The sequence below is a fragment of the Eulemur rufifrons genome, chromosome 14 (assembly GCF_041146395.1).
Source record: "Eulemur rufifrons isolate Redbay chromosome 14, OSU_ERuf_1, whole genome shotgun sequence".
Classification (NCBI taxonomy): Eukaryota; Metazoa; Chordata; class Mammalia; order Primates; family Lemuridae; genus Eulemur; species Eulemur rufifrons.
In genome coordinates, this window is record NC_090996.1 from 34474088 (window position 1) to 34485412 (window position 11325).

Consider the following 11325-nt stretch of genomic DNA (forward strand, 5'->3'; position numbering starts at 1 on the left):
GGCTGAGGCAGGAGGATCTCTTGAACCCAAGAGTTTGAGGTTGCTGTGAGCTGGGCTGACGCCATGGCACTCATTCTAGCCTGGGCAACAGAGTGAGACTCTGTCTCAAAAAAAAAAAAAAAAAAATCTAGATTTTTAACAAATACCCATGAGGCTCTGACACCAAACTATGGACTGAACTTTGAGAAACACTAGAGTGGCTGCCCTTGAGAAAGAGGGGCCTGCAGCTACGTGACCAACCTAGGAACAATCTGAGCTTTTCTTTGTGCCAGGCCCCACATGAGTGTTTTACATATATTATCTCGTTTAATCTGTAACATCGTACAGGTTTCCTCATTAATGTGTTAAATAAAATCATTAATATCTGTTTATTTTATATCAGTGGGAGAGTCATGATTTCACCTTTTTTGAAATTATCCTTGGCCGGGCGCGGTGGCTCACGCCTGTAATCCTAGCACTCTGGGAGGCCGAGGTGGGCGGATCGTTTGAGCTCAGGAATTCGAGACCAGCCTGAGCAAGAGCGAGACCCCGTCTCTACTAAAAATAGAAAGAAATGATATGGACAGCTAAAAATATATATAGAGAAAAAATTAGCCGGGCATGGTGGTGCATGCCTGTAGTCCCAGCTACTCGGGAGGCTGAGACAGGAGGATCCCTTGAGCTCAGGAGTTTGAGGTTGCTGTGAGCTAGGCTGACGCCACGGCACTCACTCTAGCCTGGGCAACAGAGTGAGACTCTGTCTCAAAAAAATAAATAAATAAATAAACAAACAAACAAAAAAGAAGGAAATTATCCTTGAACAACTTAACAAGTTTCAGGAGTCCTGGGGTGTCGTGTGGACCTCTAGAAGAGAGGAATTTGCCCAAATTTGTAAATACTACGCCTGAAATCCAGTGGAGAAAGCAGCTTGGGCTTGGCTTCTGTGCCTCCAGATATCAAATAACAGACTTTAAAAAGCCTAATTTAAAATTCCTTATGAAGACTTCAGGAAAGCAAGCTGAGATAGGCCTATCTAGTGAATTAACGCTGTAGCTGCACCTAAATAATCAGGCTAAATCTAATGAGAGCAGTCTTATTTTAGGATCTAAAATATCTTTCATAGGTTATGAGACTGAATGGAAATCTGTGCTTCAGTGGAAACTATGCGTTGTTTAGAACACATCCTTCCTGTTCTCTTGCTTTAGCCTTTCACTGACTTGGAGCTATTTTAGATAAATTACAGATAACTGAGAAAATTATAGGTAACTCAAAAATTATAGATAACTGAGAAAAATGCAATATAATCCTAGTCTATAGACAAGTAAATAAATGCTCTCTTTTCTATGTAAATACAGACATGTATATAAATCCCCCCACTGTGGAATAAGCCAGTTTTGCCTCCATTTGTACATTCATTTCAATATTCCTGATGTACAGTCTTCTAGAACCTTCTCTGCATTCTCTTGCAAACTGGTCATAACATCTTACTGCCCTAGTCATTGGTCCTAAAATCATTAGATTCCAATCAGCAATTTAAAAAAATTACATAGAAAATATCAATTTGCATTGAATGTAACAAAAGTATTAATTATTTTGTGAAACTTTTGTTATTTATTCTAGTTTGATTTAAATCTATTTTTTACTTTGGATGCCCACTGTTTTGGGGTAAATACTTGGGCCCTAATGTGTTTATTTTGTAATATTCAGTTTTCACTCAATAAAGATTTGATAAGTGAAAAGGGCAAAAGGCAGATGTAAGTAGAAAGTTCAAAAGTCTCAAGGTTTATGGCTCATCAGTCTCTTCTCCTCTTTCCTCTCCCCGCAAACTGAGGATACAGCCAATACCCTGAACTGAATGCGATACTCAGGTGGCTTGCTTTGAAACTGCTGCCCTGCTGGTGGTCACCAAGGGCTCAGTGTAGACCCAAGACCTACACAGTATTAAGCACCATTAGGTGCCTCTCAGACACCACTGGGTCCAAACTCTAATCAGTAAGGTACTGAAAGCCAGGAGGTTGTCTTGGCAGCTGACAGTGCATCAATAGAATTACCTTCACATGTGAGAGAGAGAACTACCACCATCATCCACTAACACCTGGGTCTCTGGCGCCGGCTTGCTGGGCAGGAGGGCTGGGGCAAGTCCTGTAACTTCTCTGGGCTGGTTTCACCTGTAAAATAGAAAAAGTGGCAAATGAGACACAGTGGGTGAAATTCTTTCATAAACTAAACCATTACACAAGAATAAGGAGTTCTTTGTCTAGGTCCTCCTCTTTAAAAAAGTTCCGGGTTGATCCCAATGGCTACCCCCAGCCCCCACCAATGAGCCATGAGGTTCAGAGGTGTGCTTTGCCTTGTTCACGAACCCCTCTACGATCATATGCACAGACTGTGTGTGCATACAGGCATTGCTCCTGGGAGAAGTTAGAGGTCCCCCAAAAGTTTAAGAATTACTATGTGGGGTTTCACAATCTCAGCACCACTGGCATTTTGGACCAGATAGTCCTTGCTGTGGCTTGCTGTCCTGTTCAATGTAGGATGTTTAGCAGCCTCCATCCCTGTCCTCTACTTGCCAGATGCCAGTATTATCCCCCTCCAAAGTTGTAACAACCAACATTGCCCGAGGGGCAAAACTGCCCAAGAACAGCTCCAAAGCAACTTAGAAGGCTGGGCGAGGTGGCTCACGCCTGTAATCCTAGCACTCTGGGAGGCTCAGGCAGGTGGATCATTTGAGCTCAGGAGTTTGAGACCAGCCTGAGCAAGAGCGAGACCCCATCTCTACTAAAAAATAGAAGAAAATTATCTGGACAACTAAAAGTATATAGAAAAAATTAGCTGGGCATGGTGGCGCATGCCTGTAGTCCCAGTTACTCAGGAGGCTGAAGCAGGAGGATTGCTTGAGCCCAGGAGTTAGAGGTTGCTGTGAGCTAGGCTGACGCCATGACATTCTAGCCCAGGCAACAGAGCAAGACTCTGTCTCAAAAAAAAAAAAAAAAAAAAAAAGAAAAGAAAAAGAAAACAGAAAAAGAAAAGAAAAAGAAAGAAAGAAAGAGAAAGGGAGCTCCCTGCTAACCGGACCCCCAGCCCCATAGCCTCCCAGCACTCTCAATCAGCGTCTTGGTCATTCTACTCCTCCTGTACCTAGTCCATTGTGTCCTCAACTCTCATTCCCTTCACACCTGATCATGCCCAGCTTCCATCTCCTTAGGACTTGGGTCTTCACCACGTCTCTTCGGCAAACCACCTCTCACACCAAACATTCATGACGTCTTGCCGTCTTCAGCAGGAGCCGCTCCAAATCTCCCCAGAGGGTGCCCAGGGGCTTTTCTTGCTAAAGCTTAACTTTCATCACGTCTGTCCTCAATAAAAATCATCTCCATCTCCTCAGCTTGCCATTATAAACGCTCCACAATCTAGCCCCAACCTCACGCACTCCTCCACAGCTCAACCAGTAGCATTTAGAAAAGGAACAAGATAAACCTGATCCAATCACATGACAACTCTAACTATATCAAGTCCTGAAAATCACACTGGCCCCAGAAAGCAGAAATGCCAAAATAAAAACGTACTCTTTCTTTGGAATTGAAGTTTGCACGTGTTTATCTGATTACGGGAGCTCCGCATCCTCCAAATGCAAGGAATAAAGGCAATTGAGAGTTCCAAACCAGATCAGACCCATTAGGTCCTGACTCAGTGGGTTAGCAACAATCTTTTGGAAAGGAGTGGAACAGAATGGAATACAATTGAATTAGAATAGATCTGGCTGCGTCATGTGAGCTTAGGGTAAGCATCTCCCTCGAAGCGTGTGGCTCAGTAATCTAGATCTACAGCCACAGGGTATACACGTAAAATATATTTTTCGGTGTAGGCTGAGTCTATAAAGTTTGAAAGCCATAACTGGCCATCTACAGAACCAGAAGTGGAAGGCGGTGGTGGAAAACCAGCAAAAAGTGCAAGGTCACTGGGACCTCCAGAGCTGCAGAGATGGGATGGAACTGGGGAAAGGTCTGGGGGGCGCAGCACGGGGTCGGGCGGACACGGCCAGGAAAGGCGGACGAATGTGGGGCTCCCTGATTTGGGGGTGTCAGTCCAGGCAGCGGTGGGTTTCGGGAAGGAGGAGCGAGGGGGGAAGGAGGGGACGGACAAGGAGGCTGCGCGAACGCTGGGACGCAGAGCCGAGAGACCCCCTCCCCAGCACCAGCAGCCCTTGGGACCTCTGGGAGAGCCGGGCCGGGGGCGCGTCCACGCCGCGGGACCCTCCCCCCGCTGGGGCCCGTCCTCACCGACGGCAGCGGGGCCCTCCCTCCGGTGACAGCCGCGGCGCGTCCCTGGGCTTCGGCCGCTGTAGCCGCAGGCGTCAACCTGGCGGCCCAAGCCGCTCCAGCCACCACGACCCGGGCGCCCGCTCCCCGCCCCAACCTGCCCCCTCGGGAGCGAGCCCCGTGCCCGCGCGCGCGCGCGCGACCCCGCAGGGGAGCTAGACTCTTGGAACGCCCAAGCGGACTCCTTGCGAGCATGCGCAGCAGCAGGGCCGCGCGGCCCATTCCTAGGGTTAATTCCGATCCTCCGGGTCTTCCCTGCGCGAGGCCGAGCCGATCACCTGGCCAATCGGCGTGAGGGGGCGGGGCCAGGACTCGCGGAAGAGGCGGGGCCAGCCCGGATTGGGCGTTGCGTCCAGGGACCCGGCGTCCTGCGCACCGGCGGGCTGGGGCGCGGTGCGGGGTTTGGCCCCGGGGTTTGGCCGCAAGCTCACGGAGCGAGATGTTTAGCTGCATCCTTAGGCCTGTCGCTTTCCTGAATCAGTGGAAGGAAATTTCTTACGCACTTCGTCGGAGCCTTCAGACGACCCTTCCCCAAAGCTGTGCCAATTTGAGATTGAGAATAAATAACAATAACGGATTGTAACCTTGATTAAAATAAGAATGCGTGAGTGGATACTGAGGCAAATAAGTGAATGGGGGAGGATGAAAGCTCTCTCTTGCAGTAGAAAGCCAACAAAAATAATGGAGAAACAATGATGCAGGAAACCAGCAAACAACTAGTAGAGGCAAAAATCCTAAATGGCTGCCGGAACTGGACATGAAAGTTTAATAAAAGGGCCGCGCGCGGTGGCTCTTGCCTATAATCGCAGCACTTTGGGAGGCTGAGGCGGGAGGATCCCATGAGGCCAGGAGTTCGAAACCTGCCTGGGCAATACAGCCAGACCCCCGTCTCTACAAAACATAGAAAACAAAAAAAATTAGCTGGGCGCAGTGGGGCGCCTATAGTCCCAAATACTCAGGAGGCTGAAGCAGGAGGATCCCTTAAACCCAGGAGTTCGAAGTTGCAGTGAGCTATAATGATGCTATTGTACTCCAGCCTGGGCGACAGAGCGAGGATTCTGTCTCTAAAAAATAAAAAAAATAAAAAAAGGAACAAGTACTTACATAATCCGAAGGTATATCTCCCGGCAAGGTACTTATTAATAACAAAGGAGAAAATATTAATTTTTACAGTAGAGATGTTTCTCAAAGGGTGGTCTGGGGGTTTCTGGAGGTCCATGAGACTCTCTCGGGGAGTCTGGAAGGTTAAAACTATTTTCATAATAATACTAAGATACCATTTGCTTCTTTAATTTTCATTCTCTCCTAAGTGTGTGGTGGAATATTACAAAGGCTACATGATGTCTGATGTTGTAACAGATTGAATGTAGAAGCAGATATGAGAACCAGTAGTCTTCTATTAGGTTGACATTAAAGATATTTGCAAAAATGTAAAGCTATACCACTGTTTTAAGTTTCTTTGGAAAAATATTACAATTTTTTAAAAAATATGTTACATTAACACATAAAGGGAGCCAGCAATCCCATTACTGGACATCTACCCAAGGAAAAAAAGACATTCTATAAAAAAGACACTTGCACTCGAATGTTTATAGCAGCACAATTCACGATTGCAAAGATGTGGAAACAACCCAAGTGCCCATTAATACAAGAGTGGATTAATAAAATGTGGTATATGGATACTATGGAGTTCTACTCAGCCACAAAAAACAATGGTGATCTAGCACCTCTTGTATTATCCTGGATAGAGCTGGAGCCCATTCTACTAAGTGAAGTATCACAGGAATGGAAAAACAAGCACCACATGTACTCACCATCAAATTGGTATTAACTGGTCAACACTTACGTGCACATACAGTAGTAACATTCATCAGGTGTCGGGCAGATGGGAGGGGGGAGAAGGGGATGGGTGTATTCACACCTAATGGGTGCGGTGTGCACCGTCTGGAGGATGGACATGCTTGCAGCTCTGGGGCAAAAAAAAAAAAAAAAATATGTAACCTAAACATTTGTACCCCTGTAATATGCTGAAATAAAAATAATAGTATAAAAAGAAAAAACACATAAAGTGTTTATCATTGTTACTTTTTTGGTAACAGCTTTACTGAAATATAATTCACATACAACTCACCCATTTAAAGTGTACAATTCAATGATTTTTAGTATAGTCACAGATTTGTGCAAACATCACCATAGTCAGTATTAGAACCTATCATCACTCCAAAAGGAAACCTTTAGCCATCACCGTCCAATTCCCGAATCGCTCCAGCTCTAAGCAATCATTAATCTACTTTCTGTGGGTTGAAAAGGTGTTCTTTGAACCACAGACGTTCTTAATTTGGATGATGTCCAATTTATCTGTTTTTTTTTCTTTTGTTGCTTGTGGTTTTGATGGCACATCTAAGAAATCTTTGTCTAAGAAATCACTGCCTGATCCAAGTTCACAAAGATTTACCCCTACGTCTTCTAAGAGTTGTGTTTTTTGGTTTTTTTTTTTTTGTTCTTTGTGTGTTTGTTTGTTTTGAGACAGAGTCTCACTCTGTTGCCTAGGCTAGAGTGCCATGGCATCAGCCTAGCTCACAGCAACCTCAGACTCCTGAGCTCAAGCAATCCTCCAGCCTAGGCCTCCCAGAGTGCTGGGATTACAGGCGTGAGCCACCGCGCCCGGCCTTCTTGTAAGAGTTTTAAACTTTAGCTCTTACATTTAGGATTCTGACCCATTTTGAGTTTATTTTTTATATGTGGTGTAAAGTAGGTCTCCAACTTTATTCTTTTGCATGTGGATATTTCAATTGTCCCAGTACCACTTGTTGAAAAGACTATTCTTTCCCCTCATCAATTGTCTTGGCATCTTTGTTGAAAATCAGTTGACCATAAATATGAGGATGCGTTTCTGGACTCTCAGTTCTATTGAATTGATGTGCGTATCTGTATTCTGCCAGCACGACGCTGTCTTGATTACTGTGGCTTTATAGTAAGTTTTGAAATCAGGGAGTGTGAGTCTTCCAACTTCTGTCTTCTTTTTCGAGATCATTTTGCCTATTCTGAGTCCCCTGAATTTCCAGTTGCCATCTTTCTTGTCAATCTTTTTGAAAATGAATCTCTAACTTTACATCACTGAGGTTGTATTTGTGTGTCCCTGCTTTTTCACCTAACTCTATATTGTAACCCCCATATTATAAGCTTATTTTACATATGATTGGCTACATAATTTAGTTTTCTTCCTATTAGACACTTCTTTTCTGAACTTTGCTAGTATAAACATTGCGGGTGGCTTCATTCCTAACATTTGGGGAATCTGAATGAAGGGTATATGGGAAGCTTTGTACGATTCTTGTAACTTTTCTGTAGGGGTGAAATTATGTCGAAATAAATGTCAGACCAAAACCAAAAAAATCCATTTAATCTCTTAGTATTATGGGAGGGGAAAGCGTCTTTTCCCTGTTGGCCCGACCCTCGCCCATTGGCCCAGCCGTCTCCGTTGGTCCTTCCCTCGCCCACAGCGCAGCCCCTGCACACTTGCATCCTACAGCAGCCCTGTGCGGGGGCCGGATGGCTCCGGGCGCGGGGAGCTGCGGGGCCCTGGGCGCTGCCTTCCCGGGACTCCTGGCGGTGGCAGCCAGGGCGGCCACAGCGCTATCCGAGCTGACGCCCACCTTCCCCGACGGGCCGCAGGCGGGAACCCGCTCCTTGCTCCCCGCACGCCGCCCAGGTTCAGCCCGACTCCTCGCGCCTCGAGGCCGCCGCCACCGTGCGCTCCCCGCGCCCAGCGCGCCCCCAGCCCCGGCCGCGCGTCCTCAGCGGGGCAGGGCGGGGATGCTGCGCACCGCCGGAGAACCCCGCGCTCTCCCTCCACGGCCTCCCCTCCGCCCCTCTCGCTCTGAAGCTGCGCTGGAAGCGCCCCCTGGGGTCTAGGTACCCCGGGGACTCCCGCATCCCGCAGCCTCCCACGTCCTGAATGCGGCCTCCTCCTCCTCACCCTCTGTTGGGATCCCTTCCTTCCCTGCGCCCTTCCTCGTCCTGTGCGTTTTAGATGTCCTGCATCCTCCGCCCCACCCCCGTCCCCCGCGTCCCGCCCGAACCTCCGGCTCCCCCCGTGCTCCTCGCCCTGGACTCTCCACCGCCGGGTCCTCCGCGTCCCGCTGACACCGCCGCCCCCGCGCCCCCGCGCCCGCTGCTTCTCTCCCGGTTCTCCACACCAGGACCCTCCGGGACCACACTCGGCGAAGAGGTCGTCCCTGGCGGGGCGGGACCCGGAGACCAGGAAGCAGCGCGCGTGTATCCGCAAGGTGTGCTAGACGCGGGCACGTGCTGCGCGGAGGTAACGCGGGCGGAGCCGCTGCCACTCCGCCTGGAGTTTACGCCGGTGGCAGCGCGGGGTGCGGCTCTCTCTCCACCCCGCATCGCCGGCCACCCGCGGGGTCGGCACGGAGGAACCCTCCCAGCCAAGCGCCCGCACGCCCTGCGGAAGCGCCTTAGAGCCGCGCCGGGTGCTGAGGGAGCCGGGTGGGCGTGCGGCGGGCGCGGCGCTGGGACCCGCAGGCGCCGGTGGTGGGGCCCGCGCGCGCCCCCTCGCGGCCGCCAGGAGCAGCGCCGCGGCCTCTGCCGTCTCCGGGCGGGAGACGCGCGGAAGCTGGACCGCGGGGCGACGCGTAGGAGGCGTTATCACTGTTTTCTCCTAATGATAACGCTGCGTGTTGACAGAGACGCCTGGGAGCTCGGCACGCGCCGGGTGCGTGCAATGCGAGCGGCTGCGTCCTTCCCGTGAGCCGCAGTCTCACTCCCAGGAGAACACCAGGCCACGGCAAGGGTTGTTCACACCGCAGAAGCAGTTGGCACGTCACGCAGTCAGTGAGGGGATATTGCAGAGCACTGATACCAGGGGAAGACATCTGTGAAACGCTAAGAACGTGTGGTATCATCCCAATTTTCTGAAAATAAGAAATACGTATCACAGACTTATGACTAGTAATCAGTATTTTCTATTTTTTCAGTGACCAAGAATTACCTCTTTTTTTAGCTTAAAGGAAAGAGCAATAGTGGGGGGAGGGGATGGGTAGAGTCACACCTGATGGGTGCGGTGCGCACCGTCTGGGGACTGTGCACGCTTGAAGCTCTGACACAGGTGGGGCAAAGGCGATATGTGTAACCTAAACATTTGTACTCCGTAAGATGCGGAAATAAAATAAAAAAGGAAAGAGCAATAAGTTATTTTTACAGAAATGTACGGTCACCATATTTATTAATACTTTTTTATCCCTGTCATAATTAATGTTCCCCCCACTCGCCCACGCACACAGACTGCAGAGACCCAGAGCTCGCAGGGGTTTTGCCGGGTGCCTGCGGGCCCTTTGCTCTGCAGCCCCGAGGACTTCCTGCTGCGTGAACACTCGTGGGAACCACCCTCTTCGCAGGAATCATCCAGGGAAGGCAAACCGGAAAACTGGTTGCACAACAGTGTAACTGTCCTTAATGCCACAGAACTGCACACTTAACAATGTGTGTCTGCACACTTAAGAATTGTGTAAATTTTGTATTACGTATATTTTACCACCAAAAAATACAAAATTGAAGACAAAAGAACAGAGGGAGAGGGCTTGGGAGCTGGACAGCAAAATGCAAGGGGAGCTGCAGCCGAGGTTTGCCTCCGGCTGCGGAAGCTGGGGGTGGGCGGCTGCTGCATGAGGTCGTCGGATCAGTGTGATTCGCACAGGAATGTTAACGTGGCTGTGGCGGGGAAGGCCGTGCTCAGAGGTGTAGACAGAGGGTTGTGGAGTAAAGTGGTTCCGTGACTGCAGCCAGCATTTGGATGGTTTGGCACAAAACAGAGGGCGTGCCGGGCAGGGAGAGGAGGAGAGAGGGGCCGGTAACCCCGGGGAGGGCCACACCGCATTCACCGCCCTGCTTCTGCAACTTTTATGTGTTCCGAATATTTCAAAATAAAAACATAAGTTGTGTGTAGGCTTCTAGCTCCCAAGTAGGGGCCTCCCAGGAAGATCACAGATCCCCTCCACCCACCCAGGTGCCTCCACCCACCCTTGCTGCCTTCACCCCACCCCAAGGGGCCACCCAAACTGTGCCCCAACTCTGGCAATTCATGGCTGACTTTAAGACCGCCCAGTGGCTTCCCAGGCAACGGGGTGTGTTGGGGGGCAATGGTGCCACACTGAAGTACAGGGGAAGGGGTGTCCCACAGTGACCCTGCCCTCTGACCCGCCAGGCCCTGACCGTGCGGCCCCGCCCTGTGGGGAAGCCCCGAGAGCCAGGCACCGCCCTGCTGCCTCCTTCACCCCCAGGCTCTGGGTCGCCCCCACCCAACGCTCCACCCCAGCTCTTCCCAGGTGGCCTCATCATCTGACAAGCGCTCATGGAAGGAGATGGGGACTGGGGACTCTATTTAAATATAGAATCAGGACAAGAGAACTTTACAAATTACGGTTATAAAATATAAATGTTATAAACAACGATGCTGTAAAAATGATATAGCAAAATGGAGACTTGGGGGAGAAAAATGTGCTGAGTAACATTTTGCCTAAGACGGAGTGGATACATGCTGAGTAAATCAGAAAAAAGTTATTTTAAAAAATACACAGCCTGGGGAACGTAGCAAGATCCCATCTCTATAAAAACAAACAAAAAAGACTGGCCCTACATTTAAAACATGACCTTTCCTTGCGCCTGGAGGCAGATTTCAAAGCACAAGGACCCTGTGGGAAAGCCTTGGCCCCAGGAGCCAGAATTCAAGGAAGGCAGCTTTGCGTTTCCTGCTCTCCTCCTCCAGAGGAGGCAGCACCAGGGCTGGGCGCGGGGCTCAGGTTCCCTCAGCCCCCAAACCACGGCGGCCTCGCACTTTTGTCAGGATCTTCTTGTACCCAGGCCCACCCCTTCCACCCCTTCCTCAGCAGACTTCCAGAGCCACCATTCTCAGCGGGCTGTGGGGGCACTCAGTGCCGGGAACCATCAGTCTGGGAGGCTTCCTGGAGGAGGTGGGACGTGGGCCAGGGAGGCAATGACTGAGGGGCATCCT

At 49.9% G+C, this 11325-nt stretch overlaps 1 protein-coding gene across 1 annotated transcript in view; it reads right to left on the reverse strand.

The window, feature by feature from the left end:
- FLYWCH1 (FLYWCH-type zinc finger 1) overlaps nt 1-4450 on the reverse strand; it is a 29664-nt gene extending 25214 nt beyond the window's left edge. The window contains exons 1-2 of the mRNA XM_069487025.1: nt 4260-4450; nt 2031-2147 (exon numbers count right to left, since the gene is read on the reverse strand). The gene's annotated coding sequence lies outside the window, so the exon portion shown is untranslated. The remainder of the gene's footprint in view (nt 1-2030; nt 2148-4259) is intronic.
- Nucleotides 4451-11325: the final 6875 nt, after the last annotated feature.